Source organism: Piliocolobus tephrosceles, chromosome 9 (genome assembly GCF_002776525.5).
Source record: "Piliocolobus tephrosceles isolate RC106 chromosome 9, ASM277652v3, whole genome shotgun sequence".
Lineage (NCBI taxonomy): Eukaryota > Metazoa > Chordata > Mammalia > Primates > Cercopithecidae > Piliocolobus > Piliocolobus tephrosceles.
The window spans coordinates 122,919,100-122,939,904 of record NC_045442.1 but is presented as its reverse complement, the minus strand read 5'-3'; the positions used below and the strand labels follow the sequence as shown (position 1 = coordinate 122,939,904).

The 20,805-nt window shown below is 41.3% G+C and overlaps 1 pseudogene; it reads right to left on the bottom strand.

Annotated features, from left to right (window-relative positions):
* Positions 1 to 20,518, bottom strand: part of LOC113224925 — a 32,823-nt pseudogene extending 12,305 nt beyond the window's left edge.
* Between the last annotated feature and the right edge of the window lie 287 nt (positions 20,519 to 20,805).

The window sequence follows — 20,805 nt, the reverse complement described above, 5'->3', positions numbered from 1 at the left end:
GAGTCTGTCAGGATGCATTTGCCAATGGAAACAGATACTTTTGGAAGCCTTTTGCCAATGTTAGTGTCTTGGTTCACTTAAATTAATTTATTCCTTATGTCTGCATTTGTGAATGGACACTGCCAGTGGAAATGTAAAAAAGAAAAAAGTCAATAAAAAGAAAAAAAAAAGATGATGAGACATATCATTCCTAAATTCAGTGCTTTTATTTATTTATTTATTTGAGATTCACTCTGTCACCAAGGCTGGAGTGCAGTGTCATGATCTCGGCTCACTGCAACCTCTGCCTCCTTGGTTCCAGTGAATCTCCTGCCTCAGCCTCCTGAGTAGCTGGGATTACAGGTGCCTGCCACCATGCCTGGCTAATTGTTGTATTTTTTTGTAGAGACAGGGTTTCACCATGTTGGCCAGGCTGGTCTTGAAATCCTGACCTCAAGTGATCCAAAGTGCTGGGATTATAGGCATGAGCCACTGTACCCACCAATTCAGTGTTTTCTTGATAGATTTATCGCAATGACCAGATATCCCAGCACTGTGATATATGACTTTGGACTTTATCTAACAAACACCTACTGAGTACCTACCATGTGTCTAACATTCAAGCCAAATAGTGGGGACAAAGAAGGAAACCCCAAAATGTCTCCCCTTTCAAACTTACTGTCCAGTGCAGGAGAGAGGCAAGTAAATAAACACCAGACAGTGTGATCGATATGATTTAAATAAGAGGGTCGGGGGACTGACCACCCCATGGCCTGAGGTCAGAGACAATCTTCATACATGTCTAGATGTCCTCTTCTCTAGCAGACAGTAAGTTCCATGAAGACAGAGACGTGTCTTTTCACTTCTGGCACATAGTAGGTGCTCAAATAACATCTATTGATTTAGTGGACGACTATGGGAATGAATAAATGTCAGGCCCTGGGATTACAATGGTGAGAAAAACTGACATAGCTTCTGCTCTCATGAACCCTCATGGTTGACTGACATTTAACAAACAAATAATTGATGAAAGTTGTCTTATGCATGCTGAGAAAAAGTGCAGGGTACTATGAATGAGGACAATAGGCAAATTGATTTAGCCGCGGATTCAGGAATGGAATCTCTGACTCAGAGATATTTTAGCTGGGATTGGGAGGGTGTGTAGGAGTGAGTAGGTACCAGCGGAAAGCCGAGTCTGCCAGGTTGAGGGACAGCATGGTCAAAACCAACAAGATACGCAGCAGGTTGGTAGAATTTAGGATGGAAAAAATGCCTGAAGAGTGGTGTTCTGTGATGCACCTATGCATAGATGTGCCTACTTGGTCTTATGAATGCACTGGTTCATTTAAACTTCAACTCTGGCAGCTGCTGGTCACTGAAATTAAACAGTCACACTTTGGGGCTGGTTATCTAGAATTGGTTATAGAATCAGAAATCTGGTTATAGAATCAGAAAAGCTACCCTCTACGGGAAGCCAGTGTGGTGTACTTCAGCCATCAAAAGCTCAGTCAGCCTGGGCAACAGAGTGGGCCCTTGTCTCTACAAAAAAATTATAAAAAATAAAATTAGCTGGGCATGGTGGCCCATGCCTAGAGTCCCAGCTACTTGGGAGACTGAGGCAGGAGGATTGCTTGAACCCAGGGGTTTAAGGCTGCAGTGAGCTATGGTAGAATTACTGCACTCCTGCCTGGGCAACAGAGTGAGACCCTGTCTTCAAAAAACATCTTAGGACCTGAGCTCTGCTATTGAACCACATAAACAGCAAGGATGGGTTTTATTGGGAAATGAGTAGCTTTGTAATTATCATGATGGATGTTACAGACAGGCTCATTGGTGAAATTAAAGTTATGTGGATTGGCCAAAATAGTTTAGAAACCCTTTACGCTTATGAGAATAGGTTATAGAATCCAATAAAGCCTAGACTTTATCATTAGGAATGTTCTCCTAAAGTTCCTAAATCATTCTCTAAGGCTCCATTCCTTAAGAGGATTTCCGGTTGTCTGGTGCCAACAAGAGTGACAGCAGGCTGCCTTTGAAATGTTTCTGTGTCAGCTCTCAACGGATCTTTCAAGCAGTGATGTCAGAGTATCTAGAAGGATGGAGAGCTAGGTCCTCAGCAAGCTTACACAGTAGAGTGTCCATACTGGTCTACTTGCAATTTTGGGCTAAATTGTGTTCCTCCCCCAAAATTATATATTGAAGTCCTAACCTCCAGGAATTCAGAATGTGCCTGTATTTAGAGATTAGGCATGTAAAAAGTAATTAGGCAAAGTGAGGTCATATCCAAATAAAAAATGGGACTGATGTCCTTGTCAGAAGAGATTAGGACACAGAGACAACCCTTTGAGGACACAGAGAAAAGGTGGCCATCCCCAAGCCGGAGAGAACTCAGAGTGAATTCAAGCCTGAAGACACCTTAAAATCAGACTTCCATCCTCCAGAACAGTGAGAAAATAAATGTCAGCTGTTTAAGCCTTCCAGTCTGAGTTACTTTGTGATGGTAGCCCCTGTAAACCAATATACTTGCTAATAAAAATTATGTAATAAATAACCACATATATGGAAGACTGTGGCCTCAGACATACTTTAATTTTAGCCTAGGAGTGAGGCTGTAGGTAATAGCTAAAATTACTCACCTTAAAAATTTTGGGGCTGGGCACGGTGGCTCAAGCTGTAATCCCAGCACTTTGGGAGAACGAGGCGGGCGGATCACGAGATCAGGAGATTGAGACCATCCTGGCTAACACGGTGAAACCGCCTCTCTACTAAAAATACAAAAAACTAGCCGGGCGAGGTGGCGGGCACCTGTAGCCCCAGCTACTCGGGAGGCTGAGGCAGGAGAATGGCGGGAACCTGGGAGGCGGAGCTTGGAATGAGCTGAGATCCGGCCACTGCACTCCAGCCTGGGCGACAGAGTGAGACTCCGTCTCAAAAAAGAAAAAAATTTTTGGTGGCTTCTGTTATGTGCCAAAAAGAACATGAGGATAGTACACCAAAAGCATGGTTTAGATGGGTTCACAATAAAGCTGCTAGAAAAATAATGATTTGGCCGGGCACGGTGGCTCATGTCTGTAATCCCAGCACTTTGGGAGGTCGAAGGGGGCAGATCATCTGAGGTCAGGAGTTCGAGACTAGCCCAACTAACATGGTGAAAACCTGTTTCTATTAAAAATACAAAAAATTAGCTGGGCATGGTGGCCCTTTCCTGTAACCGCAGCTACTTGGGAGGTTGAGACAAAAGGTTGCAGTGAGCCGAGATTGCGCTGTTGCACTCCAGCTCAAGCATACCTAAATTTGGCATATAGCAATGCTCAAGAAACACTGGTGAATGAATGAATGAATGAATGAACGAAGGAGTTGAGAGTTGAAGGATAAGTAGGAATTAAATGGCAGAATGATGCCAGGATAGACTTTCCGGGGACCTGCCACACAAGAGTGAAGTTACAGGGCCGGGCGCGGTGCCTTGTGCCTGTAATCACAGCAGTCTGGGAGGCCGAGGCAGGCGGATCGCCTGAGGTCAGGAGTTCAAGACCAGCCTGGCTAATGTGGTGAAACCCTCTACTAAAAATACAAAAATTAGCCAGGCGTGGTGGGGGTGACTGTAATCTCAGTTACTCAGGAGGCTGAAGCAGGAGAATCACTTGAACCTGGGAGGTGGAGGTTGCAGTGAGCCAAGATCGTGTCATTGCACTTCAACCTGGGTGACAAGAGTGAAACTCCATCTCAACAAACAAACAAAACAAAACAACAAACAAGAATGAATTTACAAAAGCCTTATCGGATGTGAGTAATTCCATCCACCAAAGTTGTTCACTTATTTTTTTCTCTAGTGCCACATACTTTGGTGCCCCAAACATGTTTATTACAAACCTGACAAGTACAACATGTTTGTAATAGAAGTAACTCACAAAATAGTAACAATCAACGTTTTCAGTTTAAACTTAGATCCCAATAATAGTTAGAAACACTTTTAATATTTGTAACTAACATTTGCCCATACATTTAGAGTCTGCAAAGAAGTCTTTCCATCGGTTATCTTATTCAACCCATGCAACAGACATGGAGAAAGGAATAAGAAACATCTCAGTTTGTCTCCTCTAAAGTAGAACCTGAAACAAGAGGCCAAGGTGGCAGGACCACTTGAACCCAGGGGTTTGAGGCTGCAATGAGCCAGGTTGGCACCACTGCAGCCTGGGTGACAGAACTCACTTGGGTCTGGGTGACAAAGCAAGACCCTTGGGTGCCAGTAGTTTATTCTCTTGGGAATTGATCCCAAGCATTGGAAGTGAGAGAGTGTAGAATAGAACAGGTACAGGAAAAAAGGCCACTGAAAAGCCATGTCGGAATTGTCCTACTGGAGAACTGGGAGGCAGGGCATTTGTCCCCTGATGTCTGTCCTGCGCTGGTTCAGGGTTGCCCAGGGAGGGGTCCTTATTCCCCTACAGGGAGAATAGGCTGTGCTTGTGCGTGAACTGAGTAGCCTCCAAAGCCTTCAGAGAAAGCCAGGAGGCAGAGAAGCCACAGATACCGGGGCTTATGTCCAAGGATGAACACCTTTTTTTTTTTCAAGATAGGGTCTCACACTGTTACCCAGGCTGGGGTGCAGCGGTGTGATCGGCTCACTGCAGCCTTCACCTCCTGGGCTCAAGGGATCTTCCCCCCTCAGCCTCCAAACTAAGTGGGACTACAGGTGTGAACCATCATGCCTACCTTTTTTTTTTTTTTTTTTTTTTTTGAGATGGGGGCGGATCTCACTATGTTGTCCAGCCTGGTCTCAAACTCTTGGCCTCGAGCTATCCTCCCAACTATGTCCCTTAAAGTGTTGGGATTATAGGTGTGAGCCACCTTGCCAGACTCAAGGTAGAACACTTTTAAATAAGTCAAGAACTGTCCATCACAGCTACGCTGAAGTCAGTTGCACCACGGGAGTTCGGCATGACAAACATCTGCTGTAAGGCCAGCTATCCTTGTCCTTACCTTCAAGAGAAGATGAGTGCTCAGAAAGTATTGTGCCTTTGCCAAGCCCACGTGAGAAGGCACAGTTCTGATTTTGGTGGATCTCACTCCAAATGCTGTGTTATCTCAGAGTTTATCACAGAGAATTCACAAGGTCAATACACTTTACTACATTTAATAAGGTTGTCAACTCTACGGACAGTCCCCTGGAAACATCACAGATAGTATGGTGAGATTTAGATATCACTTCCAATCAGAACATACAACACTTGGATTCTGAAAACAGCTTCTACTGGCATTTTGGGGAAAACACATTTATGAGTGTAAAAACATTTTTCTCTCCTTTCACGTTAATGCTCCTTTGAAAAGGCCTAGAGATTCCTCATTGCCTGACTTCAGCCCAAGACTGCAGAGTGAGAAAGCTCTTTTTTGAGACTCATGGGTCGGCTGAGAGCCCGTTGCCAAAGGCATCATTTCATTTGCCCAGCTCCTTGGCGATGTCTCAGAAAAAGTCTGACTTTCCAGAGATACCCCACCCGATTCCCAGTGTGAAGGGGTTTCTAGCTCTATAGCAAACTGCTGAACCTGTTTCTAAAGCCGACTGGGTTTGCATACTAAGAATCCTTTGGGATTTTGTTAGGGCTAGCTGTCCTGAGCATGTGCAGTTGCCGCTATTCCAAATGAAAGAACTAGTTTGTTTGTGTTTTAATTATCTCTTCTTACAAGATCTACCCAGCAGTATTGCTCCACACGGCTTGAAAGAATTTAATTAAACCAAAAAAAAGGGCTTTGCTTTTGTTGTTGTTGTCGTTGTCGTTGTTAGTTGCTGGAATGAAATCAGACTCTGGTTGTGCCAGTGCATGGAGATTTTTTTCTTGTTCTTATGAACAAATTGCTATTAATACTAAAGACACAAACACTTAGGAGCACAATGCGTTTTTTTTTTGTACTGCTTAGAGGGTGTCCCTCTTTGCAATTTACTAGCAGAATGCAACTTCCAAGAGATGAACACCCTTAGTTTCCATGGAAGGAATCAGAACTCTGTCTGCTAATTGAAACAGAATTAGAGAGTTGAAGTGGGGAGCTTCAGTGTATTTTTACTTCTGCAGAAAGGCCACATAGAAATAACAGAAGAGGCCAGGCACGGTGGCTCACGCCTGTAATCCCAGCACTTTGGGAGGCCGAGGCTGGCGGATCCCGAGGTCAAGAGATCGAGATAATCCTGGCCAACATAGTGAAACCCCATCTCTACTGAAAAACACAAATATTAGCTGGGTGTGGTAGCATGCATCTGTAGTCTCAGCTACTTGGGAGGCTGAGGCAGGAGAATCATTTGAACCAGGGAGGCGGAGGTTGCAGTGAGCCGAGATCATTCCAGTGCACTCCAACCTGGCAACAGATCAAGACTCCGTCTGAAAAAAAAAAAAAAAGGTGCAATAGCTTGGAATATCAGCCTTTGGGACCTTCTGATCCAGTTATTCCAAGGGACAGGGAGCAAAGGAACAGACCAGAAGTGGCTCAGTGGCCAAGATATGTTTCTCAGCCAACTGTGGCATGAGACTTCATTATAACAAATAAATATGACATTTTCTTCATGAAGGGAATACTGGTTTATTTTAGAAAATTTAGATAAGCCATACATGAAGTTTCTTCAAACACTCCTATTATATCATTTAAGTACCTAAGGTCTGACTGTCAGGATGGTTCTCTTTCTATGTCATCTTCTTTTATCTCTTTTTCTTGCATTTTCTGAACCTTGGAAGAGGAAGGGAGAGTAGATGAAAATCAAAGCAGATTCTGAGGCTCATTAGCAGTTTAGATAAAATGCTGGCTACAGAGGAGGGTGAAGAGAGAAAGTCTTGATTCTTCAGACACAATCCAACATAATATGCCTTTATTTAACACATTCTGGGGACAGCCCACTCTCAGGACCTTTGTAGGTATAAAAAAAAATTGTATCAGCTTGCTTTCATAGCACTTACAATCTATATGGCTAAATTGGCAAAGCACTGCATATTTAAAAAATACCGATTTGAGATATTTTTCATATTTGAGAAACAGGAGAGACACTCAGTGTGACAGAAAAGTTAGATTTTCTTTCTGTTTCAAATTCTACATAGTAAAGGTTTGAATGGCACTTAAAAGCCAGAAAAAAGGGTGATTATTACTCTGGGCTATTTCTCTTAGTTACTCACTTATTTCTTATGAGATTATCTTTTGTATCACCTCACCCGAGATGCCAACATATCCGCAGTCATTTCTTTATTGCAATTGATTTTTTTTTTGCATTGAGGAAAGGTATCTATAGGTGACTTACAATGAAGGCTTTGAGTTAGTTGATCAAGAGTTATTTGATATGTTCATTAATTAATTTATCCCTTCATTCACTGAATATTTATTGAGTATATACAATGTTTTATATGCCAGGAGTTTAGTGGAAAACAAAACTACAAAACCCTGCTCTTATGGAACTTGTAGTTTATGACTGAGTCTCCACGTGGATATAGAACAATTGAGAAATTGTTTCAACCTTTTAATGACTGTTCATATATGATGTTCTTTGAAGAATACTTTCAGGACCTTTACTTAAAAACTTTTTTTTCTTGTGCCTGTGGGATGCCCTAAATTCCAACTTTGCTCCTTGAAAATATTAGAAACATCTTTGAGACAGACAAACATGTAAAAATTAGCAGCTGCTAGGAAATCACTAAGAACCCGGCAGGTTCTTTACAACGTGATATGTGGTTCTGCACCAATCAGGTGCTCAGGATGCAGGGTGATGCCAGGTGGCAGGGATGGTGAAGAAATGGAGTCTTAGCACCAAGGCAGTGAATGGGGAGGACAGACTGAGGCCACAGCATGAGGAGGGCGACCAGAAGGCACGGAGCAGAGGGAGAAGGGAGACAGGACTAAGGAGGAGGATAAATGAGATAATTTCAACTGCGTTCCCAGCTTTGCTGCCGACTGTCCTTGATTCCCCAATGCTTTTCGGCGAGACCTGTCGGCCATTGCTTTTGTCTAGATGGCAGAAAGGTTTGGTGCAGATCACTTAAAAGAAACCCGAGATGAGCGGTTGATCTAACGTTACATTCCAAAGAAGAATGTGACCAACCTACCGCTACGCATGACGAAATAACTTCTGCCTTGTTCTCAGAAGACATGTGAAAGCATCGACCCATTTTGCCTTTTCCTCGCATGATCGTATATGGATTTTTAGCTCTGACTCTTTTACTTACAGTCTCAGCATGACATTCTTGCTTGGGCCGTGGGGCACAGTCTGAAGTATAAAACGTAGTCTCTGGGACAGACTTTTCTACACCTAGAAAAGGCAATCCCATGCGTCTTCTAAAGTCTCACAAGCTGAACGTGGATCTTCAAGTCACTACCCCACTTTCCAAATTTGAAGCTAGACAATTATTTTTCTAATGGATGGTGTGCACACCCCTGGAAGCAGGGGTTTATAATTGAAATGTTGACACAACCCTAAAGCATCGTAGCACGAGCAGTGTTGTTCTAATAAATCTCGTCGCTAATCCTCAGAGAGAACCTAAAGAAGAGATTCACTTTCTATATCAGGTTTCACTTACTGAAAGGCTTCTGAAGATAAAGACCATAAACTATGAAGGGACAGATACAATGTGGGCTAAGGGGTTAAAGGGCTAGAGAAAGCTCCGTAATTCTCAGAAATGGGAAACAGATGTTGTTTGACATTTTGAAGCACAGTTTCCTTCTCCCTTATGCACTTTTCTGCTATCATGGTTTTCAAAGCAAAGATGTATTACTGTAAATGAGAATTGCTTGGCAATGAGTTTCCCGCTTCGAGAACAGAGGGGCCTGATATTAAGACTAATTTTTATTTAATATAGTGTCTTTTCATGTAAGAGAATCACAAATTGCATTTGAACACCGAGCGGTGTTGGTACAGTTTATCATGAAACATGGGGAATTAAAATCACACCTTATAAAAATGAGTAAATATAATTGGGAAGAAGCATTGCTTGGGCCTGGAACTCGGCTACATATTAATTTTGGTTGCTAGAGGGACAGCCCTGATTTGCACTGACTTCTGGTAACCTCCGTTCAGATAAGCACCTGCAGCTTCACACCTGCAGGTGCGCGGACGAACCAGGACTTTGTATTCAGCTTCAAGGAAGAGGTGAGAGAAGAATCTTGGTAATAGTAAATGATTCGCGTGGGGAATAGAGTGCCCTTGGAGGCAAGATCCAAAATGAATCGGTGAGCAGATAAAGCCCCAGGTGACCAACAGGTTCCTTCAAATGGTAGCTGTGAGAGGAGAAGATACTTTTACTGCCAGAGAGACTGCATAGCGGGAGGGACCGACCCAAGGAGAGCCACTTAATGAGCAGAAGGAGCACGGAGAGTGGTGCAATTTACAAGTCGTGCAAAGAAAACCTCCTTTCTGTCTATTTAATGTGTATCTCTGCTACCAGTGGTGATATTTATTTCAGCTGATTGAGGCATACAGCACAGACAATTGCTAGGTGGCCTCTTTTTGTGGGTTGGAGGAAAGTCAGTCAGTTCAAGGGAGGTGTCAGATCAGAGAGAGTTAATGAGACGGACTGAACCGTGTGAAGCGTTGGCAGCTTAAGGTGGATGTTTGCTCGTGGCTACATGATACCATATTTATATTAAAATTGTGGACATTATGTGTCTTTTAAACTCCAGTGAGTGAAACTATGTTTACTCTACAATATCTGATATTTAGGGGACTAAAAATCATAAGCAAAAGCCACAACATAAGCACTGGTATTCATCTTTTAGATAAAGATACTAGCTATTTGATTACAGCAGGTTGATTTTTAATTTCAAATTTTAGTATAGATTAAAGGTACCCTTGTAGGTTTGTTACATGCGAAATTGCATGATGCTGAGGTTTGGGGTCCAAACAATCCCGTCACCCAGGAGGTGAGCATAGAACCCAACAGGTGGTTCTTCAACCCCTTCACCCCCATCCAGTGACCCCGAATATCTGTTGTTCCCATCTTGATGTCTATGTGTCCTCATTGTTTAGTGAGTATCTGCCGTGAGAACATGCCGTGTTTGGTGTTCTGTTTTCACATTAGATTTCTCAGGATAATGGCACCTAGCTCCATTGCTGCAAAGGGCATGATTTTGTTTTTTTTATGGCTACATAGTATTTCATGGCATATATGTACCACACTGTCTTTATCCAGTCTACTGTTGATGGGGATTTAGGTTGATTCTACGTCTTTGCTATTGTGAATAGTGCTGCAGTGAACATATAAGGGCATATGTCTTTTTGATAGAATGGATTATTTTTCTTTGAGTATATAACCAGTAATTAGCTTGCTGGATTGAATGGCAGTTTTATTTTAGGTTATTTGAGAAATCTCCAAACTGTAAAGCAGGTGGATTTTTTTTTCTTTTTCTTTTTTAAAGAGAAAAGAATGGCTTTGTTTTGGGGAATGGGGCAAGATGCCAAATTTTCATTTGCTCTTTCCATTGGCAATGAAATAAAGCCACATCCAAATACTAAAGCCTCCTTCCTGAAGAATTCCCAATGGCCCCAGCACCCCCACCACCACTGCTTGTCTTTCCTGTATTATTTTCGCTATTACCCACATGACGATCAGAATATTGTCAGAATCAAGTGCGAAGCAAAATCAAAACAAAAAAGAAAGAGAAAGAAATGAAAAGCACATCCCCCAAAATAGTGAGTAAAACAAGTAAAGAGCAAAATAATGTTAACAACACAAGGTAATTGCTTGTAATTTATCTCAGAGAAGTTGATTTGGATAGATTATCAACTAACACTCAAAATCTAGGTGTCATAAGTACACATGTGCAAATACTTACAAGATTATTACTTCTAAGGCCATTTTTACAGTTCTTGTAATTGTTGAGTCAGAAGTTATCAAATTCCCTTGGGGAGGCTGAAGCACTGATGGAACTTTGCTTTGCTGTGGCATCTTCTTTAATGCCCCTTTTTTGTTCTCTTCTATTTTATGCCATTCTTTTCGGTGTTTGGGCCTATGGGACTGTCTTCTATGCAACTTCTCTGAATACTTAGTGAATTCTGGACATTAAGATTTGTGTGAATTCTGTTTGTTCTTCCAGGACAAGGTCTTTGTGGAATATCAGGTCAGATTTGGTCAGTTTTTTCAGCCCTTTTCTTGCACTGGTTATACTTAAGCTGATATACAGACCCCACTGCAGGCGGAGCTGTTTTCATGGTCACCTTGACTTCCCCTACTTAACATTTTGTTAAAATAAAATTAAGAAATCCCTATAATGAGAAAGTATTGTTGAGAGCACTCACACATATAACAGAAAGAATCAAAGACCTTTTCCCCATGCCCTCCTCTAATTCCACGACCCAAGAGTCCTGAATTTATATTCAACTATATTTAAAATGGAAGCCAAATTTAAAACAAATATTGCATGTAACACCTATGACAACATCTCTCTACAGAAAGAATCTGTAACGCAACATTATATTTATTTCACTGAAATGACAATGTGTTGCTACCAAAGCTTCCCAATGCAATAAGAATCTCATGGAGGCTCTTCATGATCTTTTCATTTCTTTCAATTGATACTTTTCCCTGCCTCTGTAAATTTAGGTAAATCAACCATCCTGGTGTCAGAGTCTCCAGTTTGAAAGCGAACTAGGAAAAATCACCAGAGTCCTTTCGCCCTCTGCTCTTCTGAGCTATACGGTAACCATATTAGAGGCAGTAACCATTAATTCTGTTTTGTCTCAGTGCCTTGGATGCAAGTAAACATCAATAAATATTTGTATATGATGCTAATGATGTTTGTAGTGAAAAGGATCTTTAGTAAATATAGAAAATGTGATACATGTAAGGCTCCCATTTAGGCCAAACACATCATGGAAACCTATGGCTTAGAAAGGCAAGTCAACACCTATTGGATACTTGCATGCACTGCTGATATTTCTCAAGGCAATCCTCGTACACCTTTGGGCCCACTGTCAGGAGCTTGATGTTAATGTGCAATGACTACACTTGCATTAGGGCCCCCAAGCAGAGCCAACAGACATAAGAATAACATTCCAATTTTTGTAGAAGGAAAGCAAAAGCCTTTGTCTTCATGGCATGAAACCATACGTATCCTGAGAATTTTGCAAGATGATAATCTGAAAACTCCTAAAAGAGTGGGTTATGCCATGGTCTGTCTTCGTGTGATTATCATTGTCATCAGATTTCTGTTAATTGCCAGGGTTTTGGTTCAAGCTGGCAGTGCTGCCTTGGGCATTCCTGTGGCCTAATGAGAATAACATAACATGGAAGAACTTATCACCCAAAAGGGAAAGGCCACCTATGCAGGGGCCACTCTTGGGCAAGCTTGGAGTGGACAGAGAAGCAACTGAGATGAGATCTGCAGCTGGAAGTGAATCTAGGGGCTCACATCTTGCAATGTGGACCAAGAAAATCTCAAACCACAAAAAGCATAGGTTGGTATTATTGTTACTTCTTTAATAAGGTCGTGGACTATTGTCCATTCTTTTATGTACAGGTTTCAATGACTCAACACCCTCCAAAGATACGATTAATACATTTGCATACACTCACCTGAGAATTTGGTAGCTATGGTTGAAAGAAGCTGGTTGGTCAGAGATCCAAGAAAATGTGTGATGATGTCAGTAAAATATTGTTAGCTATGTCCTAAGTAATTCTTAGATTACCTCTGTAAGGTAAGGCTTATGATGTCCATCCAGAAAAGTAAAATCTTGAGACAGAGAAAGTTCAAGTCATTCAGTCAGGGTTACTCAGAAGTTTAGTGGATCAGGTAGTTATCTAAGTATCCAAGTGTGGAGTACCACGTCATAATAATTTTTCTTGGCTGGCTGCAGTGGCTTACAACTGTCATCACAACACTTTGGGAGGCTGAGGCAGGAGGATTGCTTGAGCCCAGAAGTTTGAGACCAGCCTGAGCAACATAGCAAGACCCCACCTCCACAAATAACAAAAAAATTAGCCAGGCATGATGGTATGTTCCTGTAGTCCCAGCTACTTGGGAGACTGAGGTGGGAGAATTGCTTTAGACCAAGAGGTTGAGGCTGCAGTGAGCTATGATTGTCAATGGCACTCTACTCTAGCCTGGGCGACAGAGTGAGATCTCAGTTCAAAAAGAAAACAAATTCTGCTGTAGTATACAGGTTTTTATTCAGGGATATTATTTCTGATTGCAAGTATTCCATATATCTTTTCTTCTTTTATATCATTTTTGTGTACTCATTCTCTCTTGATAAATGCATCATCTCTAATATTTTAATGATTTGATATTAATTGAGGTCTTCCAGATTCATTACATCCGTTAGAATTGTACACATATATACTTAAATTGTATATATTTAAGGTGTACCACATGATGTTTTTGATATGCATGTAGATAGTGAAGTGGTTACCACAGCTAAGCGAATGACCTTATCCACCCATCCTTCATAGTTACCCTTTTTGTGTGGGGTAAGAGCACCTAAAATTCACTCTTAGAGCAAATCTGCAGTATGAGGTACATTATTATTAACTCTAGTCCTCAGGCTGAACTCTAGGCTGACTCATCCTCCATAACTGCAAGTGTGTACCCTTGGACTACTTCTCCTCTCTTCCTTCTCCTCCCCACCCCTGGTAACCACTGTTCTACTCTGTTTCTATGAGTTTGACTATTAGATTCCACATAGAAGTGAGATCATGAGGTATTTGTCTTTCTGTGCCTGGCTTATTTCACTTAGCATGATGTCTTCCAGGTTCATCCATGTTGTTGCAAGTGGCCTGTTAGGATTATATTCTGCAACAAATACCCTGAAGTAACAGTGGCTTGAGCAAGATACATGTTTCTGTCTCACAAAATAGAAATCTGGAGGTAGGTAGTTTAGAGCTGGTAGGAGTTTCTATAGATTTCTGAGACTCAGGCTACTCCTATTTCCCCACCCCTCCCCACTAAATCGTCCTCAGCAGACAGCTTCCATATCCTAAAGGGGCTTTGGGACCAGGAGCCAAATGTCCATGTTGTAGGTTGGGAAGAAAGATGGGTGGACCATGAGATGCACCTGTAGCCAGCTCCTTGAAACAGCTTTCTGGAAACCCACAAAGCACCTCATTACAGCTCATTGGCCAGACATTGGAGGTGAGGCCATACTTTGCTGCAAGGGAGGCAGGAAAATGTAGGATCAGCTGTAGTGTTGGGTGTGATGTCAACACAAGTAATATCAAGATTCTGTTACTAAGGGAGTAGCCAAACTGGGTGATGAGCAGCAGTATCTACTGCATATGCCTACTTACTTAGTGGCTTCCCTGCCTGGTCCTTTACCCTTGGTCCTTTCTGATTACCTGGATGCCTTTTCTACTTGGGTGTTAAAGAAAAAGCAAAGATTTGGGAGGAAAGAGAACAAAGGAGTTGGTGGCCTTAAAACTCAAAAGGGTAAGTACATGGATGAAACCTCTTGAGCTGTGAATAGTGCTAAAATATAAATAACATTTACTAAACACTTACTATGTGCCAACATTTGTGTTAAAGTATTTTTATGTATAATATCTCATTTAATACTCAAAATAAATGTATGAAGGAGTTATTATTATCGCCATTTTACACAAGGGGAAACAGTTCTGCAGAGGCCTTGGTAACTTGTCTAATGTCACACAGCCAGTTACGGGAGAGACAGGATTTATTTTTTAGGCTCACTGATTCTAAAGGCTGAGTTCAAGCTCTGCATTCCTCAGCCTCCCAGGATGGGAGGGATAAGAGGACAGCAAGGTCACAATGGGAAAGGTCTATTTTGAAGTGCCTATTGATGCTTCCTCTCTCTAAAGTTGCTACTGAAGAGGAATCAGGCAGTATTTTTTGTGAAATGGATTCTGCCTCTTCAGGCAGACTTGGCTGGTTCCAGGATGGAGATCACCCATCAAGGGCATCATAGCTGACTTTTTCCCTTGGAATCTCAGATTGAATTATGGAGGAATTGAACTGTGGGAACAGAATGCAAAAATTCAGTAGAGTAAGTAGGGCACTCCCAGCTGAAGATGGAAACAGGAGAAAGGGGTGGAGTCCCTAGAGCAAGATTATTCCATGACTGGCTGGCCCTAAAGAAAAGCCAGAGCTCCTTCTGTTCTCCAGCCATTGCCTGGAATTCAGACCTACTGTCCAGTTCTGCTCCTTAGAGTCATGACTGGGAACCCAAATTCCATGGCCCGAAGAGTCTCTATTAGGCTTACAACCAACTCTTCTTATTCAGGTTAATTCAAATGTTTTTCTGTTTTTTTATATTCCTGAGTGCTACAGTATAATAGATTCCTGGACTTAGTAAATATTCACTTTAGAGTGTGATGAGGCGCACCACAGACTGTGCAGCCAAACTGCCTGGGTCTAAAGCTGGATTCAACACTTATTATCTGTGTGACCATGGGCAAACCACTTTATCTCTCTGTGCCTCAATTTCATTACAGAATGCTTCATGGCACATAGTTAATATTTGTATTAGTTCATTTTCACACTGCTATAAAGAACTACCTGAGACTGGGTAATTTACAAAGAAAAGAGGTTTAATTGACTCACACTTCCCCATGGTTGGGGAGGCTTCAGGAAAGTTGCAATCATAGCAAAAAGCAAAGGGGAAGCAGGCGCCTTTTTCACAAGGTGTCGAGAGAGAGAGAGAGAGAGAGAGAGTGCAGGGGGAACTGCCACTTTTAAATCCATCAGATCTCGTGAGAACTCCCTCCCTGTCATGAGAACGGGGTGGGGGAAACCACCTCCAAGATCCAATTACTTCCCACCAAGTCCCTCCTTTGACACATGGGGATTACAATTCCAGGTGAGATTTGGGTGGGGACACGGAGCCAAACCATATCAATATTATATACATGTTTAATATTATCCTTGTTCTTTCTGTGTTGTTTACTATGAGAGAAACAACCTCTGCTTCTGATTTTCACAGAATACAATCCTGTGTGGTAGGTAATAGTATCTCATTACCCAAATAGGGAATTGAGACTCAGAGAAATTAAGTAAGTTTTCCATGATCATTGATAAGTACTCAAGTCAGGATTTGCCCTTAGGTCTGATTTTAAAATCTGTTCTTCTTCCTTAGACCAGAATCACCATATACTTGCTCTGTGTAAAGTAACCTGGGAAAAATTGTCCCAGGGGCTATTAGTCCCAAATGAGATGTGCCATATATTTCTCAAATGCCCTGCTTTTGCATAGTCCTTTTGCATTATGAAATTACTTTAACACGAGTTAGTTCATTTTCTGTTGTACATACCAGAGTTCATTGGCATAAAAAGCTTGTAAGTCTTTTGAGTAGATAAGAAAAACTCACTCAATGCTTACTTAATATATATGAGTGTTATTTTTTTTTTTTTTTCTGCCATCGCTCCAGCCTGTAAATGGCTCATTTATCAGTGTGTTGAGCAGGTAACTTTCAGCCGATGGGCCACGAATGAAATCTGTGTCTGGTGGTGGCCGTGTACAGGGGGGAGAAAAAGTGAATGATAGAAAAAAGAGGCAATCAATGTTTAAACAATGGTCTGCCTTCAGCAAAAGAAATCCCCCATGTGCTCCAGACTTCTTTGTGTGGGAGAAGCCAGAGAGAGACCACAGCCATAAGCTGTCTCATCTCTTTTAAATCTATATTGGCAAATTAGCTACTCAATGGCTTTCAAATGTGCTAAGACAGCTTGTCGTTGTAATGACTGACAGGCTGGGGAAATCTGGACCTCTGTGGAATAAGGGTCTTAGAGAAGAGAAAGAAAATGTTCTGATTAGATGTCATTGAAGCCCTTATTTGTACTATTCACAACACTAAATTATGAGGATACCATCCTGACCTAATCTATTAAAAGGACTTAAACGTGCCCTGGAATGACAATACAGATTCTTACACAGTCAGGCCTAACATGGAGCTGGTTTTCATCCAAGTTGGCTTAGGAGTGGGAGAGGTTCAGTTTGGAGTCAGGACTGAGCAGAAAGTAGTACTGTCTCCAAAACCCTCAGAGAATTTCTAAAGGGTCTCAGCCCCAGATAGCTCTCATTATTTTCTTTATTGGAAGTTTTCATTTTACGTTTCCATGAATAAACTTAAATCATTTTTTTTTTTTTTTTTTTTTGTCAGATATTTGGGGAAAGTGGACATCAAGGCTTAGTTTTGTCTCTTTATAACAGGAAATGACATTCAGAAAGTATTCCACACATTATTACAAATATTTCCACCTGATAGACAAATATTTTAAGACCAGTGAGAGAATCCTATTTAACTTCCTCTCCTGGGATATGAAAGGTTATTATAGAACATAACACTAGTGATGTTTTTATTTCAGTTCGGGCATATTTTGTTTCATCATCTAGGCAGTAACCATGGTTGACTACATAATATTTTTGTACTTAGCTATGCAACTCTTTCTTCATACGTCCTTGCTTAATAGAATCTACATTATTATCCAACTGAAATGCTGCTACTTTAGTAAGGATAGTAGCACATTTAAAAAATATGCTGGTTTAGAAAGTATTACATATGTGTTTTCATTTGCACAAACTTCTAAATACAAACATTTTAGTGTTTCTTCTATAATATGTTGCATTTCCACCCTCATGGTGTATCAGGTAACAAATATATGGCATAGCGATAATTTTTTTTTGGTTGGTATTTAGAGTTTGCAAAGCATTTTTACATGCTTTTCCAATAATCTTTCAAGTAAATTGTTAGTCCCAATTTACAGGTGCGGAACCTGAGGTTGATGGGGTAAGTCATTTATTTAACATAATAGAGCTGGCAAGGAGGTAGATTGCAAACTCAGGTTGTAAGTCTAGAGTCAAGAGCTTTCACCATTGTGTGAGAACTGCAGAACAGGAGAGGTATTGTGTTGGCGGATAGCCAGATACCATGGGACAGAGGCCACTGGAACACAGGGCATTTCTGGGCCTTCCAGTATGGAAGTCTCTAAACAGGAAGCTGTTCACTCAATTCTAAATCACATTTGGAGAACAAAGGTTTTTATTCATAGATGAGCTTTAATTGCCAATTGTGTTATTTCTTTTCTTTTCACATCCTTTTATCTCTCTCATTAAAACTGGGATGGATAAGATCTTAACTTTCTTGTTTCAAGTTAAAAATTCAGATTTTTATGGGTAAATCTTCAATGTTTCACAAGGCTCCCTGATTTCTCAATGAAAGTTGCATAGCACCTCTTTTGTTCTCATCAAGTGGCATGCTTACAGGGCTAGATAAACCATAAAATTATAGGGTAGAGCTGTAATTACCTCTGCTTTCTAAACCACTGTGTAGGATCCTTATAGCATTTCCTTTAGAATGTGATTGAGTTAATTGTTATTACTATGTTATCATGTAGCATTAACTAACAAACCCAAAGCAGCTACCTAGTTATTCAAGAGTCATTGCATCACCCAGGGCCTGGTGACTTAACTTGTGATCAGCATTCATGAAATGTGCAAAATCAAGTTCTTGCTGCTTGTGTTTAACTGGGGATTATAGCTCTTATAAAAGCCTTAGGGCTAATTTAAGTGGCCTGAGCCTGAGGTTTTGAAATACCTGGAACTTCACCCAGGCTCAAAGCCCTAGCATGGTTGGCTCGACAAATATAATATCACTCACTGCACTGTTTGTGTGTATTCAGGAAGAGAGCTTAACATTTAAAGGTCCTGTGTGCACTTCAACAGACTTGGGGCATTTTGGGAAGGAGTAGGAGTGCATTTATGTTCAATCAACCAGCCAGCCTGTTATACCGGTAATGTTAGGTGGTAGAGAAATGGGAGAACTGGTTTGGAAAAAGTGAGAACTCTTGTTCTTCCCACTTACTCTCTGACCTATCACCCAATTTTTAGAAATGTTTGGAGCCAAACTTCGGAACATTTTCTTGCTCTCTGTGAAGCATGGTTGAGATCTGGAATAACAAACAGGTATTCTTCCAATTATACATTGTACCTGGATCTATGAGTTGATGTACCTTGGTATCAGTCTATCTGTGTATCTTTTTATCTGTGTATATGTCTATTTGTGAATGTGTGTATCTCCTGTTGTATCTTTATGGGACATGTTGGCATGAATAAGCCCAGATTACTAACTCCAGTCTGGAATTCATGGATAACAAGAGGAAACTCGAAAAGGGCCTAAATAGTTTGGAGCCTGAGGCTCTCCAGCTTTCCAGAAATTCTACAACTTTTCTTCCGCCTCTCCCAACACACAGCTTCCACGATGTCTCTTGCACCTGTGTGCTCCTAGTGCTACCATGCTAACTTGGTTCTTCATTAATGAGCAGTTCTGTAACCAGGCTCCCTTCTCCTTTCTAATCCATCCTATCCATGGGTCCTATCTCCTGGTCAGACATGGTCAAGGGATTCCTACAGCTTAGATTGCTGTTTGAAGCTTTTTGTGGACTTCCTCCTATTCCCCTTCCCAGACTTTCTTCTCATTATGGCCCAGCCAGGACCCTTTACTCAAGCCCCACTGGAGTGGTTGTTGCTTTTGAGAGATGCGTGGCACCTTCCTTGTTCTGTATCATTTCTTATACCAGTCCTTTTAACTAAAATACTCTTTCTCCCATTTCAGCATTTGAACATGTTTTGAATGTCTCTTCTTTCTCTCTCTCTCTCTCTTTCTTTCTTTCTTTCTTTCTTTCTTTCTTTCTTTCTTTCTTTCTTTCTTTCTCTTTCTTTTTTCCTTCTTTGTTTCTTTTCTTTCTTTCTCTCTCTCTTTCTCCTTCCTTTTTTTTCTTTTTTGAGACAGGGTCTTGCTTTGTCACCCAGGCTGGAGTGCAGTGGCAGGATCATGGCTCATTGCAGGCTCGACCTCCCTGGCTCAAGTGACTCTCCCAGCTCAGCCTCCTGATTAGCTGAGACTACAGGTGCATACCAGCACACTCAGCTAATTTAATTTAATTTATTATTATTTTTTGTAGAGATGGAGTTTTACTATGTAGCCCAGGCTGGTCTTAAACTCCCAGGGTCAAGCAATCCTCTCACCTTGGCCTCCCAAAGTGCTAGGATTACAGGTGTGAGCCGCCAAACTTGGCTGAATGTCATTTCTGATACGCAAAAAGTCTCCTTTGATTTCCTCCACAAGAAGTTATCAGAAATAGGCCCTATATCCTCTAATTGATTTGAATCTTTTTGCAATCAGGGATTCTCTCGATTTTACAACCCCAAGTATCTTTCCGGTTTTGATTTCCCTCTCCACCTGTGTGGCTACCCTAGTGATATGTTTACAATGCTAATGGAATAAATGCTCATTACTCCTCTGCTTAAAATGCTGTCATGAGAGGAGGAAGCTTGAGTAGACAGGCAAGGGAAACTATTACTTTGTACTTAATATTTCTCATAAATGCACAAATTATGTTTATAATAAAAATAAACTCTTTCATTGTTCCCCATTACCTACGGATTGGAAAAACAGTAGCTTCACATGACTTGGAAATCTCTTCATGATTGAATGGGTGATCCTCTTGGAAATTCAGACTTCTTTGTACCCCAGTTTCCAAGATGGACTTGGATTCTTGACATTTGCTGAATATTCTATGTGCTCCTGAGCTCTGGCGGTGCCGCCCTTCTTTCCTCCAAAGTCCTCTTCCATGGAGAGGGGTTCTCCTCAAATTCCACATTCAGGTTATGCCACCTTTTCTCTGTAGTTTTACCTCCCTTCCCTGGGCAGATTTGGGTCTTTTAACATACCCATGTTAGGGTACTTACCACATGGCCCTGTTTTTGTTTATTGTTACTTACTTGTAGTTGCCTACATTCAAAAGAGATTTAAGGCAAACAAATCTGGTACTTTCAATTTTGTATCCTGGTGTATTAGGGTTCTCCAGAGAAGCAGAACCATTAGAGTATATCATGAGACATTGACTCACATGATTATGG